General features: G+C 37.1%; 1 long non-coding RNA gene and 1 pseudogene across 1 annotated transcript; both read right to left on the bottom strand.

Moving 5' to 3' along the window:
- Nucleotides 1-1347: 1347 nt before the first annotated feature.
- Nucleotides 1348-3875, bottom strand: LOC148120337 (immunoglobulin heavy variable 1-84 pseudogene; annotated as a pseudogene).
- Nucleotides 3876-11536: 7661 nt separating this feature from the next.
- On the bottom strand, nucleotides 11537-12277 carry LOC148120336 (uncharacterized). Its single transcript, XR_015739324.1, has 2 exons — nucleotides 11914-12277; nucleotides 11537-11839 (listed from the first exon to the last, which is right to left on the bottom strand). It is a non-coding gene; the product is annotated as an uncharacterized LOC148120336 (long non-coding RNA).
- Between the last annotated feature and the right edge of the window lie 1159 nt (nucleotides 12278-13436).

Raw genomic sequence — 13436 nt, 5'->3', positions numbered from 1 at the left:
CATGCGCCATCTGATCCTCATCAGAATCAACCATAAAGGTGATGCTGGGAAGGTGCATTGAACATCCTCCCCATCAGACACTAGGACACTAATCATCTCTGTGCACACCTTTCTTATTGATTTATTTTTAAAAAACAATCTTTTCTCACTTTGTGTACCAATCCCAGTTCCTTATACTTTCCTCCTGCTGTTTCCTCCACCTCATATCTGTCCCATTCCCCATCCACTCCTCAGAGTGTAAGTCTTCCTATAGGTAATCAACAAAGTCTGACACATCATTTTGAGTTAGGACCAAGGCCTTCCCACCATATCTAGGCTGAGCAAGTTTTGTCTTTCATATAAGCTTATCCTGACATTTTCTTCTTAGGAATTGGTGGATCTACAGTGTCACCTGAAAATTTGAAGAACTCAAAAGTAAAATTTTGCCTGTGGGTTCACAATGTGGCAACTATGGTTCTCACATTGTCTTTATTATCTAAGGTGATATTGAGCAGATGTTTCGATGGTGTATGCTGAGCTGTGCATTTGTTGATTTTTTGATCTCTGTGAAACCCATTCTTTAGTGTTGTTAATGGATGATGACTACATGTACTCTACAAGGCAAAAATGCAAACTGTCTGTAGAATAAAGATGGCCATCAAGTATCCAATGGTTTGTGAAAGCTAATGATCCATAGATCTTTGTTCTGTAAAGGCTTAAGAGAGTGGGGCAGCTTTCAGATTCTGGGAAGAAAGTAAGTATGGGACAATAGAATAATGTGTGATCTCAGAACCTACATCAATTAACATGTAATATATTGATTTGATTAATGATTTTTGTGAAAAGTAATTAAAAATACTCTTTACCATATTAGAGGAATTATACTTGTGTGCAGGGCATATTGATGTGTGTATCATATTCTAAGACTGGAACTTACAATGGACCATAAAGTTAGAGTTTGCTCAACACTGGAGAGAATATATGACATTTAAGACTATGAAAAGATTTTCATTTAAACAGATGTTAATTTTTGGACTTACTGTCCATATTATTTTTTTTTTATTTTATTAAAAGCTGCTTCAAAAAGTCCCACCCTCTTAGAATCCAGAGATTTATATCATAATGCATTATCATAGTTTTCAGTTTTTAGTGTATCATTAGGGAAGAAACGTAGTGATATAGGCGGTTAGTGGTAAACATATTACCAAGGTATGATGAGCACAAGGGCATAAAGACCCTGGGAGACTGTGTGAATTGACAGACAAAAAGATACTCAGGATAATTATTTTTGTGAAAGTCTTCAAGCCAATCTTCTCTGTCATTTCAGTCCCAGTGCAACTTCCTGCTCCTCCAGGGTTTCTGACTCGCTCAGGATGTGGTTGCAACACTGTGTCTTGCACAGAAATAGACGTCAGAGTCCTCAGATGTCAGGCTGATGAGCTCCATATATGCTGTGCTGGAGGATTTGTCTACAGAGAGTGTGGCCTTGCTCTGGAACTTCTGAGCATAGTCAGTATTACCACATACAGGATAAATTCTTCCAATCCACTGCAGTCCCTGACCAGGCCTCTGCTTCACCCAGTTCACAGTATAGTCAGTGAAAGTGTAGCCTGAAGCCTTGCAGGACAACTTCACTGAGAACCCTGGTTTCCCTAGCTCAGCTCCAGACAGCAGCAGCTGGACCTGGGATTCAACCCCTGCAGTGACAAAGACAGAGTAGGTATCATTGTTACCTGAATACTGTTCCTTATTAGGATTTTGAACTTTGAAAGGCTGTTACCTGTAGTTACTGACATAAGAAAAAGAATAATCCAGCTCCAATTCATGGTGAGGACTGCTGTGGGAGTTCCTTCAGCTCCTTCAGCCAATCGCCGCTGAGTTACCAGCCCATTGGGGCGTGGTCTCTCCCTTTAAAAAAAGCAGCGGCTGTCCTCCACTCTCTCTTTGTCTTCCGGCTCCGTTTCCGGCCCCTGGACTCCTTTCCTGTTCGCGCGGAGGGGCTGTTGTCTGGGACGGTAATCTGTAAGTTTTTTCCCCTTTGAATAAATAACCATTCTATTAATCATAATTCCAAACTGGTGTGGGATTGTCTGTGACTTACGCCTTCAGAGGACTTTGTGTGTTCAGTGACTGTTCAAAAGATACTGACCATATATTGTCCTGGCCTGTAAACATCAGTGTATTTACCGCAGTAGACTCTAGGAATTTGCATATTCATGAGTAGGGAAATGTTTAGAGAAGGACCATACTGATGAATATTTTGCATGTCACCATAGAACCCTCATCTGGCGATGGATGGAGATGGAGGCGGAGAACCACGTTGGAACACTGGACCTAGCTCCCTAGGTCCAAATGGGAGGCAGAAGGAAAGAGAACGTGAGCAAAGAAGGCAAGGGCACAGGAAACCTTCAGCCGACGTTGGATGGCGATACAGATGGAGACCCATATTGGAACACCGAACTGAGCACTCCACGGTCCAAATGAGGAGCAGAAGGATGAAGAAAATAAAAAAAGTAATCAGGACTGCGAGGGATGCGAGCACCCACTGATACAAGGGGACTGATATAATGAGAGTTCACCAAGGCCTGTTGGATTGGGACTGAACGAGGACGTGATCCAACCAGATTCTCTGAATGTGGCTGGCCCGGAGCCTTTTTGAAAGGCCATTGACAATGACACTGGGACTTGCTTCCTCTGCATATACTGGATTTTGGCGATCCAGTCTGTTTGGATTCTCACCTTCCCTGGACATGGAGGGAGGGGGGAGGAGCTTGAACTTCCCACAGGGTGGGAGACCCTAACTGCTCTGGGGGGTGGAGAGGGTGGAGGAGAGGGAGTGGGGGGAGTGGGAGGGTGTTGGGAGGAGGGGCTGAAATGGAAACTTTTATAATTTAATAAAAAAAAGGAGGTAGAGGAGATGTGAGTCAGACAGCAGTATGTAGAGCTCCATGTAATAATCCCTCTGAGGAAATGCATCTTATACACCTTTCCTAAGTCGTGGGCAGCTCCTCTGGGTGTAATATCAGGGCTTAAGTTTTCAATTGATTTCTGTCCTGAGGTAGTTGCTCCATTTTGTGACAGGTATTCACATAGATTTATAGCAGGTGTTTTTGATCATAATGGTGGTGACTGAAAATTTCAAAACCTGCTAATTATAAGAATTTGCAACCTCCTTTCAATACTAATAACATTTTCCTTCACAACTGGTCTTATACTTAAAACTGACTGAAATGACCAAAAGTAAATGTACTTGAGAAATGTTGTTATTTTTATTATTTTATATTATTTTAAATATTATTGTTAAAATATTCAGAAATCAATTTTCATTGCAGCAATATACAATAACTAAACTATGAAAATTATCATGTCTGTCAACATGACTGTATCAGGATGAAATTGTTATATTCACAACACAGTAGAAACTTTTCATCTGGAAGGAATAAGGAAACTATTAGGAAAACAGATGCAAATGGAGATAACCATATTAATTAAAAATATCTCTGAAACACAGACATTATGACCCTCACACAATGAATACAGTTAGTATTATCTATATACACATAAGTGTGTCATTCACTAGTAGATAGGGAACTCCAGAAATATTCCAAAGAAAATGATTATATTTTAATCATCAGGTACCAAATGGCAATAATTGCAAAGCTTGGTTTGAGTCCTCAGGAGTCCTTCCCCATCTGTGTTGTACTGTTTATTAAGTATTATCCTATCTTCAGTAGGCATATGAGGATATTCATGATCACAGTGGTATTAGTGATCATCACAGGACAACTTATAAAATTCAATTCTTTTATTCTACCATGTCGGGCCAAGGGATTGAACTGATATCGCTAAGCTTGCCAGTAAGCTCCTTTACCTGTTGATATTTCATAGGCTCTCATGCTGTTATCTTGAATGACTGGATTTTTTTCAATGTTTGTTGGAAACTAAAACTGCTGTGACTACATGTGTACAATCACCATTTCAAGCCCTGAAGGTAGTTTTCCTTGTCTATCCACCTTGTATTCTGAGTATTACATTCTTATCAGTCCCTCTTTTGTGATGGTCCTTGATCTCTGAATGAGAGGTTGATACAGATGTTTATTTTGTGGTTGAATGACACAGTCATTCATGCTCATCATTTTGGCCAGTCATGAACATCTGCATTAATCATTACACAGCACACAAAAGCTTCTGTGATCAAGGCTAAGAGCAGCATTATTCTATTGGCTGTAAACATAAGTATTTATGAGACAGTTTCACAATATTACCATTAGCAACACAACGATAGTTACTAAGGCTATGTTATCCCTAGTCATGGAATTTTGAATATGCTTATTGGGTTAAATATTTCCTATGTCACAAGTCACGAATAGAGTTAGAAAGCATATGGTCAGTACATAAAAGACAGGTAATAGTGGGTATATCTCCTTGGATGGTTGATATTGTGGTCTATTAGGTCTGATATATCATTTCAATATATCATTGAAATATTTCATCTTACTTCAGGCTGCATAACATTGTCGTGCACTAGGAAACCGAGTCAGCAGGGAGAGTTGCCTGTTCAGTTCAGGGTTGATTTCTCTATGTTCTGCAAATAACTCTTTACTTAACAGTGAAATGCACATTAAAACAACTTCATTGCTATATTTTTATCTCAATAAAAATGATCATAAGAAAAAATTGCAGCAAATGCAGGCATGGATGCAGGAAGAGGGTAATTTTTACTCACCCAGAATGGGAATATAAACTAGTGTAGTGACTTTGAAAATAAGTTTTGTATTTCCACTAAAAATTAATAAATAAAACTATACTGAGCCCAATGCATGAGTTCTTTAAGCATGCATTCAATAATCCTACATCTTAAATAGACACTCACACACTCATGTTCATTGATTGTCAATTCACGGCATCTGGGATATGGAATCTTCCTATTTTCCAACAAAGAATGAATAGAAAACAAAAATGTATAACACTAAGACAATGGGATATTAGTCACTACTAAAGCATGAATGATCAAATCTATGGGTAATTGGATGAAACAAGAAAACATATGATGAGTGTGGATACCCAGAGCTAAAAAGATAAATGGTTCATATTTTTTCTCATAACTGGTTCTTAGACTTGAATATTATGTTTTGTGGGCTTAATTTGGAGAAACCAAGAGAGTAGAAATGGGCCCTTATGATCTGTGGAATTAAGGTGGAGGATAGAGGAAAATACAGATTAACGAAAACAGATGGAGAAAACAAGAGACAGGAATTTTGAAACATGATATGATGCTGAATAGTGAATAAAGGAGTTTCTGTAGGGTAAACTAAAATTAAGTATTATAAAAAAAGCTAATTTTAACTCTAGGATCTTGAAGTGTAAGTAAAAGTAAAAATATAGAGGTTATAGAATGAATTTGAGTTGTTAGAATAATTTTTTGTTAAGATAATTATTTGGTTTTATGTATCTGCTGATTCAATAGTTTATCAAAAAATAAATTTAAGAAAGTTGTATACAAAATTAGAGACATCTAGTTAAGACTTGCAGTCTGTTTCTGATCATGCTCTATGGTTTAGGGACATTTATGCTTACAGAAAACTGAGTAGAAATCACATGCATAAGTTTTGTATTTTGTTTTAACTAGTTAGTCTTTGAACACAGGTATCCTCATGAGGGACAGTACTTCTCTCCAAAGACAGTAGTTATTAATTGAATACCTCATTTCCAGGAACAGGAAAATCTCCTAAAATTTATGGAAGATCCCTCACCGGACACTGAAAACACTGTGAGGTATTCGTAGGGCTCTTGGTTGATCAGAAAAAATCTACAGTTTGGCCTTAATACTAAGAAATTTAATATCTCAACAAATTGTAAGAGCCAGAAAGGTAGATGATTCTAAGTAAAAAGGGTCTTCCTGACATGACGGGACTGATCGATGCTCATATGAACTCAAATAGACTATGACAGAATGCACAGAACCTGAAAAAAGTCAAGCAAATGGATCCCTGTGTTGAGAGAGGGATATAGACACAGACTCTCACCCCAAACGAAACAGTTTTTGGAATTGACCTAATACTGAAAAGGAAATATTTGTATTCGACAATGGAGTATCATTCGGCATATTAACCACACTTAAGAATAGACACATGATCAGCAGTAGAAACACAACACAGAATTACCTCAGTGACATTTTTGTAGATATTTTATCACATACCATTTAGTTTATTTGTTGATTTTTTGAGTATTATTGGTCTATTGCCTATGTTTCATAATTCCAGAATTGTATTATTATGAAGTCTGTATGTTTTTCTCTTGATAGTTTGTTTGCAATTGCTTTAATGCCTTTTAAAAGTTCTTGTTTTCCTATTTCTTTGATTTCTACAGAGAGAAGGAAAGTGGGTAGAATTGGGTAGGTAAGGATGTAGGAAGGAACCTGGAGAACTTGGTGGAGGGGAATCAATGATCAGAATATACTACATGATTTTCTTAAACAAATAAACTATAAAAAGTAAATATAAATAATATAATAAACAAGAAACTAGAAACATGTGAAGAGTTAGCAAAGATTCTTTCTTTGCTTGAGCATGGAAACATTATTCACAGCAGGTACAGTTCAGCAAGTAGACTTCAGAAAAGAAACCACAGATATATATATATATATATATATATATATATATATATAGTCCCCCTACTCACCAACCTCATCTCTGTACTATGCATTCTTCCTCCACTGTGCCCCCTGTTGGTCCTGAACTCCCCTACACATTGGTTTGTAATGGCTTAAACTGAAGTTGCACAATCTTGGCAAAGGCGGTAATATAACCCTGAAACTCATTGCTCACAGAGCTCAGATTCAAGAGTAACAGCAATTATTTATCTGGAGAGGTTGACTGTATGCTTCAGAGATTGAGTTTAAGATATGCCTATATGAATATCAATGTCCTCTCAATTTCAGGCTTACATCTGGTGGCAGCTGGTTTCATCCCTAACAGTACCCAAGTGAAAGCAGGTGAAACAAGAGAGAACTTGGTATTTGTTACCTTCATCAGATTACACCTGGAGCTGAGCACCACATGTTAGAAGCACAGTGTATCTTGATATCAAATGCAGCTCTCATGCATCCATGAATAAATTCCTGCCACACTCAAATATAGGATTCAGTTGAAAGATGAGGGACCACTATGATAATCACATAAGAAAAATATATTCACATTGATGAGGAGATAGAAACCAAGGGAAAGCTTTCTGAACTGAAAGAGAAGAGGAGTGAATGGGGAAAGAGTAGGGAAATGGGGCAGGTAACAAGAGGAGATGAAGGAAAGGAAACTGTAATCTGAATGTAAAATAACTGCAAAAATGTTCATAATCTTAAACAAGGTACTAAGAAATCAAATGAATACATACATCAAAATATGAACCATCATAACCAAGTATGCCTTATCTTGGTAGTGGAGGGATGAGTGATATGTGTGTGTCAACAAATCCATTGAGCCAAATAAATGCAATTAAAGACTGAAAAAATTCAAGGCAACAATTGATGCAACTTACTCTGTTTCTCATATCACATTGCATGCATTTAAATAAATAAGGCAAGAATGGAAATCTTTTTGCAAAGGACCCTCCTGTATAGAGGATTCTTACACAGCCTTTTCTCTCTCTATCTGCCATTTCAAACCCAGTGACCTTTTATTCCTGGACAGAACACATATTAGTAAAGTTTTCAAGGTGTTAAACGTTTCCACCAATGATGGATATCTTTGGAAATACTCCCTCAAATATGAGAAGGCACTATGCAGGATTTTGTATGGATGTGTTTAAGATTGTGAAGTGTACTTAACTATATAAAAGCAAAAATATGAGTCACAGAAATGATATTCTATTACTTTTCACTACAATTTCATGATTTTCTGTAAACACTTTATATTGCAGGGCAAAAACAGATTCTCTTCTATCCCTGGTCAGGATTGATATGGTGTCCTGTAGATTGTCCATTCACAGCAAAACATCCTTAAGAAAACACCTGCTACCCATTATAGAGGGTAAGATTTCCCTAAAATTTAAAGTTCTGTATGAACTTATCTCAGCATTTTACCTTATCTGTTATTCTTGGTAATGTGTACAATGGAGCACTTGCTTCTGCAGTATGAGGTCACACTAATGGCTATCATGGGTGGCAGTGGAAAAGAGTCATTCCCAGCCAAAGCAACGTGGAATTACACAGACATACTCCTCTCATCATAGAATCCACTCACAAATGACTGGACACAGTGAGATTTTGATGAGTTGATCTGAACTTCTTCTCCAAAGTTAAACTACTGTTAGGGTCATAATATGTATGAGATAGTATAATGTCTGTGAACATGAGAAAGAAATTTCCTGGAATACATGCTGACATTGGTTTCTAGAATTTCTCATTCACTCTTTTGGTTTTTGCAGATGACATAATAATGTACATAAGTGACCCCAAAATCTCTACCAAAGAACTCCTACAGCTGATAAGTATATTCAGTGATAGGCAGGATATAAGATCAACTCAAAAAAAAATCAGTAGTTTTCCTATACACAAAGGATAAAGAAGCAAAGAGAGAAATCAGAGAAGCATCACATTTCACTATAGCCACAAATATCAAGTATCTTGGGGTAACACTAACTAAGGAAGTGAAAGATGTATTTGACAATAACTTTAAGACTTTACAGCTCTTTTAAGAGGTCCTGCCATGAAACACTTATATGATGTTGATGAAAAACTGACCATGTTCTTTTTGGGTTTTCAGCAGTAGCAGGAAAAAAAAGCAGAACCATTTTTAAATGCTGACTTTCTGGGCCATCCTGGCTGCGCAAGCTTTGACACTTTCAGGCAGGAGATCCAGCTACAGAGCATTTGAATATGGTTTGTGCACAGACTGCTGTAGCTTGCTTGCTGGCAAGAACCTTAAAATGTCATAGAGTTGTGGCAATACACACGACTCTGGCCGGTACCTCCGCCATGAGACTGGAATCACACAAAGCTAAGGAATAGGCTGGATAAATCTGTTGAAGTCACAGCTTTAATCCTATCCATATTGCTTAGCAAATTTAAGACTCACATAGTCAGAAAAAGAGAGGGATATACAGTAAAGAGAGATTCAAAGACATAATACCCTCTAAATGTTTACTGTGTGTTTGAAAATATATATAGACTTGGGAGAAAAAAGAATAAAGAAAAAAAGAGAGTAGTTGGGTTTGGTGGTACCCACCTTTAATCACAAAACTTGAGAGACAGAGGCAGGCAGACCTCTGTGAATTAAAGGTGTGGTGGCACACACCTTTAATCCTAGAACTTGGGAGGCATAGTCAGGTGGATCTCTGTGAGTTCAAGGACAATCTGGTATACAGGGTATATAGAGGGAGTTCCAGGACAGCCAAAGATACACAGAGAACCTGTCTCAAAAAGCCAAAAGTTAAAAGTAAAAATAAAAGTAATAGAGGTTAAAATAAAGCCATGTAAAGATAAAATAATACGCAGAGAGTCTGGATACTATATATTATTATGTTCTCTTGAATTGTTTGAATGCTGAGGAAAGAGTAAGATCTGATTAAAGATATTTATTTATAAATGATGCTGAATTAATCCAAGATAAATATTTTGAAAATACCTTAACTTCAAAATTGAAGTCAAAGGTATGTTTCTTTGGAGAAGAGTGTTTGCTTTTGTTTCCACAAGAAATGAGAGGCCATGGATTCATTCTGAGTTAGGAAATATCAGGTTTGATCAAGGAAGACCAAGTGAGAAATCTCTGATAGTAGAGGATGTCCCAGATATCTGAGTTTTACATCCAGGACAGATTCAAGATGCTGCCTGAGATGATCAAGCCACAAAGGATATTCCAGTCATGACATGATCATAACTCTAAATTTTGTTTAGGTCCCCGAAAGATTATCATTGCCCCCAACTATCAGGAAGCAGCCTGGAAAACTATGCCCACATTGCCAAAAAGTGGACTATGGATGTTCTTCAAAAAAATAAAATAAAATAAGGTGGGGTAACTGTTGTGGGACCATGGTCTGTATTCTGTCAATTATATTTTAAATAAATGCTGATTGGCCAGTAGCCCAGCAGGAAGTATAGGTGGGTCCACCAGACACGGTTAACGAGAAAAGGAAAATTCTGGAAAAAGGACGCAGTTGTGAGCCTGCCATAGAAGACACAAGATGTGACTACCACACTGAAAAAGGTCCTGAGCCATGTGGCTAGCACAGGCAAGAATAATGGGCTAATATAAGTTATAAGACTTAATAAGAAGCCTGAGCCAATATAGTTAATGAAGACCTCTGTGGTTTACTTTGGGACTTAATGATTGAAGGAACTGGGCAGGACAGAAAACCTCAGACAACAACTTAGTGCTCATTGCCATTCTACCTTTAAATTGATTTGTGTGACCGCTCTTCCATATAATAACACAGAATATGACTGGAGTCAAGTTCAAACACGTTTATAGGGTAGTTGGCATAATTCTACTTTATCTATGGACATATATTCCACCCTTCACCAGAAAATCGCTGACATGCTCACTCTGTGCACAAAATATGGCTATCTCTGCTTCTTTCATTATCTAAGGTGATATTGAGTATATATTTCAATAAGTTATAAGACTCAGTTGATTTCTGGATTTTCATGAAACCAAATCTTTTCTTTGGTGTTATTCTATAAAGCTGTAACAGGGAACACTGAAGATGAAATGAGATGATAGACAAACACATATGATGATGTTCAAAAGTACTCAACCATTCAAAACCACAAGCACACTGTAAAACAAAGGAGACCACCAGGTTGCTATCCAATGGCCTATGAGAGGGAATGGCGTATCAGTATGGTTTTATGTTCTATAAAGTTTTGAGACTGTGGCGCAGATTTCTGAGATTGGGAAGAAAGTAAATTTGAGACCAGGGAATAATGCATTATCTCAGAACTTACCTCAATTAACATGTACATATACTGATTTGATTAATGATTTTTGAGAAAAGTAATTTAATCATACTTGACCTACTTACAGGAATTATATTTATGCATAGTGCATTTTGACACGTATCTAACATTCTAAGAGATTGGAATTTCTGCAGGTACACACATCCAGAGTTAACTATGAGACTGTAGTCATGTAACATTTAAGATTCCAAAGGAATTTTGTTTTCCCTGCAGTTATTGTTTGGCCTTTACTACTCAAATAGTTCAGTTTATTAAACACTACCTTCAAAATGTTCCATTCTCTTAGAATTCAGAGATGGATTTTTTTTATCATACTTCATAATCAAAGTTTTCATTTTTTATTATTTTATTAATGGAGAAACATTTCAATGAATGTGCTCATTGGTGAAAAGATTGTGAAGGTATGGTGTACACTAAATTAGCATCCCTTCATTCACAGATATAATTTTGAAAAGTTCTTACAAAAAGAAAGAGACAAAACAACTTTCAGAATGATTGTTTCTGTGAATGCCTTAATGCTCATCTTCTCTGTCATGTCAGTCTCAGGGCAGCTTCCTGCTCCTCCAGGGTTTCTGACACACTCAGGTTTGGTTGCAACACTGTGTGTTGTACAGTAATAGACCGCAGAGTCTTCAGGTGTCAGGCTGCTGAGCTCCATGTAGGCTGTGCTGGAGGATGTGTCTGCAGTCATTGTGGCCTTGTCCTGGAACTTCTGAGCATATTTAGTTTCACCATTTTCTGGATCAATCCTTCCAATCCACTTCAGTCCCTGTCCAGGCTTCTGCTTCACCCAGTGCATATATTCCGCTGTGAAGCTGTATCCTGAAGCCTTGCAAGACATCTTCACTGAAGCCCCAGGCCTCACCAGCTCAGCACCAGACTGTAGCAGCTGGATCTGTGAGTTCACACCTACAGACAGAAAGGCAGAGTGGATGCCATTGTCACCTGAGAGTGTGGAAATCTGTAATTGGGGAGCCTTTTACCTGTAACTGCTGCCAATAGGAAGAGGACAATATAGCTCCATCCCATGGTGAGGACCTTGTGTGCTCAGTAACTGTGGAGAGTACACTGATCATATGATGTTATGGTGTTTGTATCCCTATATTTACCACCACATGCTCATGTGATTTGCATATTCATGAGCAGGGACTTGTTAGATAAGAACCTAGTCCAGTTGGAGAAAAAGGAGGTACAGGACACCTGGGTCAGGAAGCAAGATGTTGAGTTTCTAATCGTAATCATTTTTGGAGAAATGATCTCATACTTCTTCCCTGAACAGTGTGGAGACCCTCTGTAAATCACATCAGGGCCTAAGATCTCAATTGATTTTAGGCTTGAAACAGTTACTTCGCCTTGAGACAAGGTTATCAGATTGATTCCTAAGAGGTGACTGTGATTACGATGGTGATGGCCATTTGTAATTCCAATACCTGCTAATTTATCAGAATTTGTAGCTTCCTTTCAGATATATACAATTTATATTTGCCTTTGCAACTTGTTACAAACATATTAAATAAAAAGTGACGTAAATGACCAAAAGGGAGCCCACCATAGAAACATTTGTATAATAAAGTTTATTATATCACTTTCTCTAACAACTGAATTATGGAAACAAATATAATTGTAAACAGATGATTCCAGCAAGAAAATGTGTTTATATATACGATAAAACAAATATTTTATCTAAAGGGAATAAAGAAATGTCACCACTCTCAGGAAATTCAATGCAACTATAGATAGCTATATTAGTTAAAGACCAACTTAGAAATGTAGACATTATAAGAGTATTTCATTATTAGTTTTAAATTTTGTGACAAAACAATTACATATACCAATACATAAAAATGTTTAAAAGAAACTATCTAGCATAATAAGTGGAAAAACAGGTGTGTCAAGAGATAAAAGAGTAGAGATTTTCAGGAAATTTACACAGTCTACAATATCAATTTGAGTAGAAGTTCTAAACATATATTAAAATAATTTCAGTTTTCAAGATGACTTTGCTTATTCTTTAATTGTTTATTTATGTATGATATATATTATGATCAAATCTGCCACGAATATATCCATCTGGCTTCACTTGAGACTTTCCAATTAATCTCTTTCCAAAACTCCTGAACTCTTTTTTTCATTAACACAGTGAGTCCAATCAGTGCTATATATACACATAGAGATGGTATCATTCACAAGTACATAGAGATCCTACAGAAACCACACAAATAGAAGTGACTATAATTCCTCATCATTCTTGAAAAGCAAAAAGACTTTTACATTTGTGTAGACCTTCATGAGTCCCACTCCATAAAGTTGCAATATTTTAAAATATTATTACATTTTATTTAATGGCGAGAACAGTGCACACATACACCATTGGGGATGCACTTACCCCTGGGGCAATTTAAAAAATTAAATTTATATTCTAAAATGTGGCTACAAGCAATCAAAATAGGATTGTCAAGACTCCTAGCAGATACCTTTACATGCCCAGCAATTTCACAGACTCTCA

Source organism: Myodes glareolus, chromosome 11 (assembly GCF_982192425.1).
Source record: "Myodes glareolus chromosome 11, mMyoGla1.1, whole genome shotgun sequence".
Lineage (NCBI taxonomy): Eukaryota > Metazoa > Chordata > Mammalia > Rodentia > Cricetidae > Myodes > Myodes glareolus.
The sequence above is the reverse complement of the archived record's forward strand: the minus strand, read 5'-3'. Positions and strand labels throughout refer to the sequence as shown.